Source organism: Macrobrachium nipponense, chromosome 20 (assembly GCF_015104395.2).
Source record: "Macrobrachium nipponense isolate FS-2020 chromosome 20, ASM1510439v2, whole genome shotgun sequence".
NCBI lineage: Eukaryota > Metazoa > Arthropoda > Malacostraca > Decapoda > Palaemonidae > Macrobrachium > Macrobrachium nipponense.
Window position 1 is genome coordinate 77,121,392 of NC_061089.1, and position 10,000 is coordinate 77,131,391.

Sequence of the window (10,000 nt, forward strand, 5' to 3'; positions counted from 1 at the left end):
TGTTTCCACTCGATTTTGAACCTATTCTGGCACCACATCACTGGTCTCTGTCGCGGAGAGAAAGGGGGAGATTTCCATACTGACCGAAGGTAATGCGAATTGGTGATTAGAAGCCATTAAAACAATCGTCCAGCAAATGAACATCCAGCAATCATCGGCCACTGGAGAGAAATGGTCTCAAAATTCCCGTCAAAATGAAGCAGAAGAGAGCCATATAAAGGTCTGTGGGAGTGCCTCGCCTCAGTGTCGCGTTGGAAAGGGTGCGAACAAGACCTACTGCGATTGCTCTCTTGCACCGCGACCGAGCGATGTTGCCTGGGTTACCAAAGTCGAACTTCTGCTTATCACGGACCTCTTTCTTTCATATAGTAATACATTGTTCAACAGCAGATAAGACTTTGCTCTCTAATTTCTAAAGACGCATGAAATGAATTTCAGTGGCTTACGATAGAAACAAGTGACAGCAAAATTATGATATACTTACGCGAGTGAACTATTTGCAGCGGAGTCATTCATGTTTGTTCAAGACAAAAACTGTTCCACCTAAAACTCTAACATTACCCTGTGATAACATATATATGACATCGAACTCCACTACGAAAAGAAAGTATGATTAACTCAAACAACTTCGGGTGACGATATATTCTTTTTTTCATTCACGAAATGAAACTTTGCTTTTCTTTTAATGCTACACAAATAAATTATGAATTTGTCGAGGATCTTTTGTTATAATGCAGAATTTTCTTTACCTAGACTTCGGCTGAATTTTTCAAAGAATAAAGAAAAGTTATTGTTTAGCAGTAAATACAGCAATCACTGTCTATGGAAAGCTGCCTCTTGTACGAATGAAGTAAAATAATCAATGATTTGCATACGATGAATGATAAAATGAGTCTCGGTGGTGACTGCAATCCGAGAACTTATTCCAGGAATCGATGAAGCTGCTCTAAAGACAGTCGAGTCAGAAAAATGTTAGCAGATGTTGCGATGATTATACATAGTATAGTGGAGATGGTCGGTTTACTTCGAGAAGGTTTATTTAATTATGAGATATAGCTTTTCTCCATAAAACTATAAACAATCTGTTCGAGTTGACGATCAATCTCTTACAAGGTCTGACAATTGATCATTTTTACCAGTAATAAAAATAGGAGAGAGGACTCTAGCATACAATTAAGCTCCATACAGACTAACGACCTTTGATGGCAATCGTAGAAAAAGAAGAATGAATTGAATGTAATGAGGATCAACCAATGATCAGGATTCGTCAAAAATTATGTAAACTGGAAAACAAAAAGAAAACCATTTCTAATGAACAAAATAGACGAAAAACGATCAAGTTGTATAGACAATACAACAGAAATAACAATCTTGACACAATCGTTTGCTTAAAAGAAAAAGTATATTTGAGACAAAGTTAAATGGACAAACACTATCATAAATACAAGAAATTGAGAACTTCGATTACACAAGATCAGATTAAGCTGATTATGTACAAAAACTCTACCAATCATCAGCTGCTTTAAGAAAGTATACCAAGGACATAAATAAGTGGGGGGAAATATGAATGCCAAATTTACAGAAATCGTTTGGAAAAATGCATGCGCAGAAATCGCTTTGAAAAAATAACACCTGATACAAAAAGGAAAGAGGACAGACTGCAAGTATATAAAAAGTAAAAAACATACAAACAGAACAAAATATCTTTTGATAAAACAGTTTTATACCTGAAAAAACCGCAAAGGAAATGTCCAACTGAGCAAGAAAAACGAAGGAAACATTTTCGTGGAAAAATACCAAAAGACAAAATCTGGGTTCTTACAGAAGCAAATCCGGCTTGAAAACTCATCATGTTTTCAGCAAGAGGAACACTGCACTATTTGACCTGGATATTGTTGCTCTCTTTGCAATATTCCAACAAAGGTAGGAATGAATATGACGTAGAATAAAAAAAAATAATGTTTACGTCAGTGCTAATGTTGCAATACCTCACTGCCTAATCCTTTAAAGGCCATGTTATATTTCTTGAGGGAGAGTTTGTGTAATTTTAATTTAATATTAATGGACAAACATGTGTTTATTTGCTTTTTGTTATTTCACTTCAGTAAAATATATCACTTTTGTGATAAAATGGTCCAATTTCTTTTTTATTTACTCATTTTCCGTCTGCGTAATATTATATATATATATATATATATATATATATATATATATATATATATATATATATATATATATATATATATATATATATGTATATATATATATATAAACCTTTACATTGAAAAAAGGTATATTATATATGAAAACATAACATTGAAATATTACAATGGGAGTGCAGGAAAAAAGACATCCAATACCTATACACTTCCCCCACACACAATACACACACACACACACACATAAATATGTAAATAAATAGCGAGACAGATAGATAGATAGATAGATAGATTAACTTATGCCCTTTGTACTTGAGAAGGGATAGCTCTATAAGATGTAACCCTCCTGATTATCAGGCGGTATCTTCAAAAGAGATTGCTACCTCCAACTTTCTCTTTATCCTAACTATTGACACGTGTTGAAGGATTGTTGAACAAACTCATCTACATGCTGATGGAGACAAATAAAAGGAACAAAGTTGTTAAGGGAACTTATTAAATATTATAAGTGGAGCTTGGACAATGTAGGTTACGAGAATTGTACATACATATTATATTTAGGTACGAAAATAAATATCATGAGTGAGAAAACGGAACAAAAAAATATTTTTAGCAGAGAATAATCAGTCAAATGTTGGAGAAAATGGCGAGTAATTCGAAGGACAAACGGGAAAGTATGAGAAGCAATATTAATTAATGGAGAGATTTACACAGTCCTAAGATCGGGGTGAGTGTCGCCAAGTGACAGAGGGTTGTTCGATAACTGAAGGTTAACAAAAATCAGGGAATGTTGCGGAGATTAACACTATAGGGAAACATACACACACACACATGCACATATATATAATATATACATATACATATATAGTATATATATATAAATATATATATATATATATATATATATATATATATATACCTATAGCTATAATGGTGTTCTGTCGAATTAGGCACCAAATCAAGTACCAGGCCATTAATCGACTCTGGTGGGTAGCTGCAAGACCTAGCAGCTTCATCCAAAAAATGTTTACTGGAAATAGAAAGCTACTAGCATCGACAACGGCCTCGCAGGGAAAATGGGTTATCACTGATATATTATATATATATATATAATATATATATATATATATATATATCTTATATATATATATATAGGTGTGTGTGTGTGTGTGTGTGTGTGTATATATATATATATATATATATAATATATATATATATATATATATATATATATATATATATATATACATATATATACAGGGATATTAATTTATATTATATATATAATATATATATTATATATATATATATATATTATATAAATAATATAGAACACACACACACACATATTTTATATAATATTATATATATATAATATATTATTAACATATATATAATTATATATAATATATATTATTATATATATTATATATATATTACACCACACACCACAACACACACCACACAACACAATATATAATATATATATCATATATATATATATATATAGTAATATATAATATATAATTATAATATAATAATATATATTAAATAGCACCACAACACACACCCTCATATATATATATTATATATTATATATATATTATGTAATATAGTAATATATACACAGCCAGATTGTTTTTCAACACCACACATATATATATATAATATATAGTATGTGATATACTATTATAATATATTAGCATATAATTAGTATATATATTATTATAGATATATTATTTATATACATATATATTATTATTATATATTAATTTTAAGCGTCATATAATCTTTCAAACACGTGATTGCACGGTTTATTAAAATATTCAATGTTATACTTCAATATAGATTTATCATGAAGGGATACATTCAAATCAAATTTAATAATTTTTTTTATACGAATTAAAGTTTTCCTGTACCAACTGGCGCTACTTTATTGAAAATATGGTCAGATTAAACCTTTAGTCAACATTCAAGATATCTGATTAAATGCATGATTTTGTATATCAGCATACTTGCATTTATTATACTGGGCTTTCGAGCCAAAAGTGGCAAGAAATAGGAAATAAGATATGAAAGGTGTATTTGGGGGATAATTTTTTAACCTAGTTATATATAGACCGTTATGGTATCTGTAATATATCATTACTAATGATTAGAAAAAGGAAAAATAATTTTTCAAGATCCCTACAATATTACAGTTTCATAAACATGGTATTCACCGAGACTTTTTCCATCAACAAAGGATATATATTGGGCTGAAAAGAACGAATCCCAAGAAATCAGAATTAACCATTTCTTTTGATTTGTAAGAGTGGTACATTGAACGAGAGGCCTTGATTCCTTATTTTCGATTTACAGTGAAAAAAAGATAAATGTTCCCGGGACGCTGTTTCTCTATCATCTGTGAAACAGAGATTTGTTACCACACAAACACAAGCATATATATATATATATATATATATATATATATATATATATATATATATATATATATATATATATATATATATATATATGTATTATATAAGTAAATCTATTTATGTTTACTAAATACATCGATCTTTAAACAAGTAAAATCATATACCTTTAAAGTAGAGATGGCATGGATACAAATAGCCCATGAAGTTCAAGAATAAATGGTACATGTCATTAATCCTTCCCTGAACCGCTTACCAATTGTCTGTTGATATTTATAAAAGTGATCAGGAAAGGATGTTGCTCTTATTTTCTTTCTCTGACACACAGAAGCCCTGACCCACACACACACACACACACACACACACACACACACACACATTCGAGTTACGCTATGAAACTGGACATGACGTGCTCTCTTAAAGAACAATGATGTACGTTGTTCGAAATTGTGTTTCTCCTTTGTTAATGACATAAGAATAAACGGAAATAGCAAAAGGTAAGAGAATAATATAAAAATACAGTCATCCTTGCTTTATCCCAAATGTAGAGGTATTCATGATAACGTTACGAAAATATTAATTCTTTGTTTCTTCCTTTAGCAATATTGGATGTATTAATGATTCTTGATCATTACTAATGTTGGCCTAGTAATCAGTAGCTATATATTATCGATAACTATTTGCGGGCCATATACCTAACGCTGTTGTTATCGAGACTGTTTCACTATTTAGGTAATTTTTCAAAGTGTGCCCCTGATATGGAAAAGGATCCCAAAATATAGTGAAACAAAAGATACGATTAATTTGGCATGAAACACAATAATGAATTTCAAATGAGATATTTTCTTTTCATTCTTTACGCTGACCTAATATGTTCCTGTTCTGTTATCAAAAAAGACAGCTCTAATTAATGGAAATAATTACTTATAGCGTCCCATTACCAGAACACGCCAAAGAAATTATCTTTCAACAACATCTGTTTATTTTCAGGGTAGGAGCTGGCGTTACTAAAAATATTATTGCGTAAGGGGGAGGGGGGGCGGGGGAAGGGGGTTCATGGTAAAAATCGTTGTTAAGCTTTAGGACCTTAAAGACTGACGTTTTGCTCCAGCATTCTACCAGACATAATACCGAGCAGTATTTTCGTTCAACTCAATATAAGCTGGCTAGAACTCGGGAATAATATAATCAACACATTGTCACTCTATCAACGTTTAAAGGGAATCGTTCCACTTTGGCGAGTTCACATTAAACCTTTAAACTATTCCTCAACAATACATCGCGCCTCTTTGCAAATAAAATGCAGCATTTCTAAAGTAAGAGGAATGTGAAAGAAATGCCACGGGACCTTATCATTGAACTAAGAATACAACGGAGAAAGGCAGGTGAATAATCAGACAATGATTTTCTGATACTTCTGGATCTCTATAATCTGATTTATGATAACCCATTTTGTTGAATGTATCACAGGTAATTCTGGACTGGATATTTTTCTGGTGTCTGAATAAAGAACATATGCCACAACACACACACACACACACACACACACAGAGAGAGAGAGAGAGAGAGAGAGAGAGAGAGAAGAGAGAGAGGAGAATTTCTGTAAGAAGAGGTTCACATAACATAATACTTTCGGTGTTTCTTGTCTGCATGTCTATATTGTCCACCAGTATATAATTTGTTATACAATGAATATGCAAAAGTGACCTATTATCGTATGGCAATTACGGCAAGAATCAGGGACGTGCAAAGACTATATGAAAGGCACGGACTCTCAAAGATACTAAGGGCACAACATTAGAACATACTCTGTTTATTGCTACCAAATGCAATGTACATCAGTGTTAGGTAGAAGGTATTAATTAACTAACTAAGCGTAGTACACAGGTGTCTGATGCATAGATTATGCAAGCCATATTTTAATCAGTAAGTGTCTTACAATAAAATGAGTATCGGGAAGCAAATTAATATTAGTGGGAAACAATCTCAATTTACAGAAGTGGTCTTCTGTCTGCCATTCATTTAAAATTATTAATGACTTCACTTCCATCAATTGGTATGTCCTTTTCAATGCTTAGCATCATCAGATCTAACAATCTTTCCTGCTTGTATAAACTCCTTAGCCTTGACTTGATGATCCCTAGTTTTGAAAATGATCGTTCTACTGCAGCGGTTGTAGCTGGTACAGTGTCATAGAACGCAGAAAAGACAAAAGTTGGTTTGTGAGTTTGTTTGTATGGTGGTTTTACATTGCATGGAACCAGTGGTTATTCAGCAACGGGACCAACGGCTTTACGTGACTTCCGAACCACGTCGAGAGTGAACTTCTATCACCAGATATACACATCTCTAACCCCTCAGTGGAATGCCCAAAAATCGAACTCGCGGCCACCGAGGTGGCAGGCCAAGACCATACCAATCACGCCAATGAAGCGCTTGACAAATGTTGGAAATACCTTCTCAAAGTTGTTTTCATTAATTGTGTCATGCAGTGCCTTCACATCATTTCTTGAGGTCTCATAAGATGTGTGAAATACTCTCAGTTCTGCCTGTAGCTTTTGCTTTTCCTGCTCAAAATCAAAGAATTGGGAAATTGTGTGTAATGTCTCTTTGGTAGCCTCATTTCTCGTTGCTTTCTTCCGCACTTCTGGGTCTGTCAACTCGAATAATGACCCCAAGATTGAATTTTCAGTCTTAGTGTTGCATTCCAGGAATCGCTTTTGCAATTCCTGTTGCATTTTGTCCAGAGAGGAGAAAAACGGGTTGGCTCTGTAATAGGCCTCAAGAGTTTCAAATGAATGGTCAGAATTTGAGGAATCTCTATACCTTACTGGCACCTTTCTTTTTCGAGCTTGACCTGGAATTATAGTTGGTATGTAGATTGCAGCTTCATCTGCCTTTTCCTCAGCTACAACATACAGTCTCCTGAACTCTTCATCAGTTCTGAGTGCCTAGAGTCGTAATAGTATCCCATCAATGATCCTTGAAGCTTCTGCCAAGGCCAAAGTAGATGACTGCGACAGTTTTGAAGCAACTGCAGTTTCCATAAAGACTGGGGTTACAGTTCCCAGACACAGGATGATTTAAACATTTATGCTATTCAAAAGTATTTTAGCATCTACAGAAGACCTTTTACACCATGGGAGAAACTGTCATAAACACACGGGTGGTCGAGTGTAAAATGTCATGTTTTACCTTTGTAACAGAGCCTTCTTGTGGAGAAGCTTGATTCTTAGCACGTGTTCCCATTTTCTTTATTGACGAATTTTCTTTGTAAAATTAATTGACTTATACATAAGTTGAGGGTACTTTTACACCCTACCCCAAATGTCCAGACTGGGATCATTGCAGTGCAACCAGTACCCGTTATTGGTCATCTTCATCACAAACCTTGTTTACAAGTGCATGTGGAATCTGAAAAGTGTGTTGGGAACTTGGGCTATAGTACATATGTCAGTTATAGAATTATGCTACAATAAAAAAAAAAGTACTTATTGCTCAATTTTATTTAATTTCTCCCTCTATTTTCTTTCTCTCTCTCCTCTTTCTTTTCGCTTTTTCTTATTTTCTTCCTTTTTTTATTCAGAAGGGCACTTTTTACTCACAGAGGGCAAAGGGCTGGGGCTTGAGCCCCAGCAGCCCTCCATATGTGCACGTCCCTGGCAAGAATCTATTTACTCGAAAGCAATCACATTTTGTCGAGCAGGAAACAACCCAAATTTTCCCCTTTGGACGACACACCAGCAACGAAACAATTCCAGCAAGCATGATTACCCATACGAGTTCCAACAATACATTCGAGACCAAAATACAATTATATAATACCTAGTTACAGGAATAACTCAGCGGAGCAAATTCAGTCTGCTGGAATGCTGGCTGTCTCTGCGGAAAAGAACATAGCTAATGAGGTGGGCCTTGAGCTGGAGCAAATAGAGACTGTTATAACTGCAATAATTCCACCTGCGTCGGGGAATGTGAATGTGAAAGAGCAGTAATATTATATATATATATATATATATATATATATATATAATATATACTATAATATATATATATATATATATATATATATACACACACAATATATATATATATATATATATATATATATATATATATATATATATTATTAATAATTTCTTAGGCACGAAGATATAGTAATTCAGTCGCATTCCACATAGGAAAATGAAAATGGTATGTCTCAGAAAATGCCCAACAATTCGTCCTCCATTGAAGGACGAAAACTGTTAGGCATTTCCTCAGACATACCATTTTCATTTTCCTATGTGGAATACAACTGAATATATATATGCAATAATTATTATATATATATATATATATATATATATATATATATATATATATTATATTAAACACTGCCCACGAGGGATAGTGAAAGAACCGTGTGCAAGATCTTTCGTAAGATTGATGGTTTTTTACCTCCATATACGAGATTCGTCAGTAGCATGGGCCGTAGGGGGTGGTGGGGGGGGGGGGGGGGGGGGGGGGGGGGGGGTGGGGGGGGGGGGGGGGCTTCCATTTATGAATATTTTTTTTCTTGATGATGATGCTGCAACTCTACAGAGGGAATCAAGAAATTCAAGATGGGTTGCACATAAAAACAACCCATATTATTAAAATACAAGATCATTGAGGGGAGACCACGACGTTAGGCCTAGAGAAAATGGTATACTATGGCAAGACTGGCTGTTCTATCCGAATGATAACGCTACTCCCCTGGCACATCCAGTTGGGCATCACATGAGAGGGGATGACTTCCCTTCCAAGATTAATAATGGTTTTGAGGACGTCCGTCACTCCCACATGGGCACAGCGTCTCGAGACAATGAACTTAACCGCCTTTGTATCCTTCGAGAGAGAGAGAGAGAGAGAGAGAGAGAGAGAGAGAGAGAGAGAGAGAGAGAGAGAGAGAGGGCATAAAGACAAGAAGCGTTAAGACTTCAACTTCCAGGATACTTTCCGAGAATTGGTCAGAGTTCAGGGATTTGTCAACGCAAACACGCATATTGGTCAAAATTGATAGGAAATGTCACAAAATGATACAAACACTAAGGGTGAATAAGACAGCCTTGTTGAACAATTCGCAGGCCTCTATAACTTATTTTTTCTAAATATATTATAAATATATTATTTGTTTAATCTTTCGGTTTGAGTGACAAATGGTGTATGATAAATTCTATTTCGCTCATTCCAAAAGGAAAAATACAATGTTAGTATGTATTGCTTAATTCAATTCAATGCTGAAGTAAGTGCAAGAGGTATAGGAAAATAAACATTGTAAGTTTAAGTGCGTTAATGCGCGCGCGCGCACACACACATATATGTGTGTGTATATATATATATATTATATATATATATATATATATATATATATATATATATATATATATATATACACCT

The 10,000-nt window shown here is 33.8% G+C and overlaps 1 pseudogene; it reads left to right on the forward strand.

The window, feature by feature from the left end:
* The first annotated feature begins 259 nt into the window (after positions 1-259).
* Positions 260-10,000, forward strand: part of LOC135195250 (zwei Ig domain protein zig-8-like) — a 54,158-nt pseudogene continuing 44,417 nt past the window's right edge.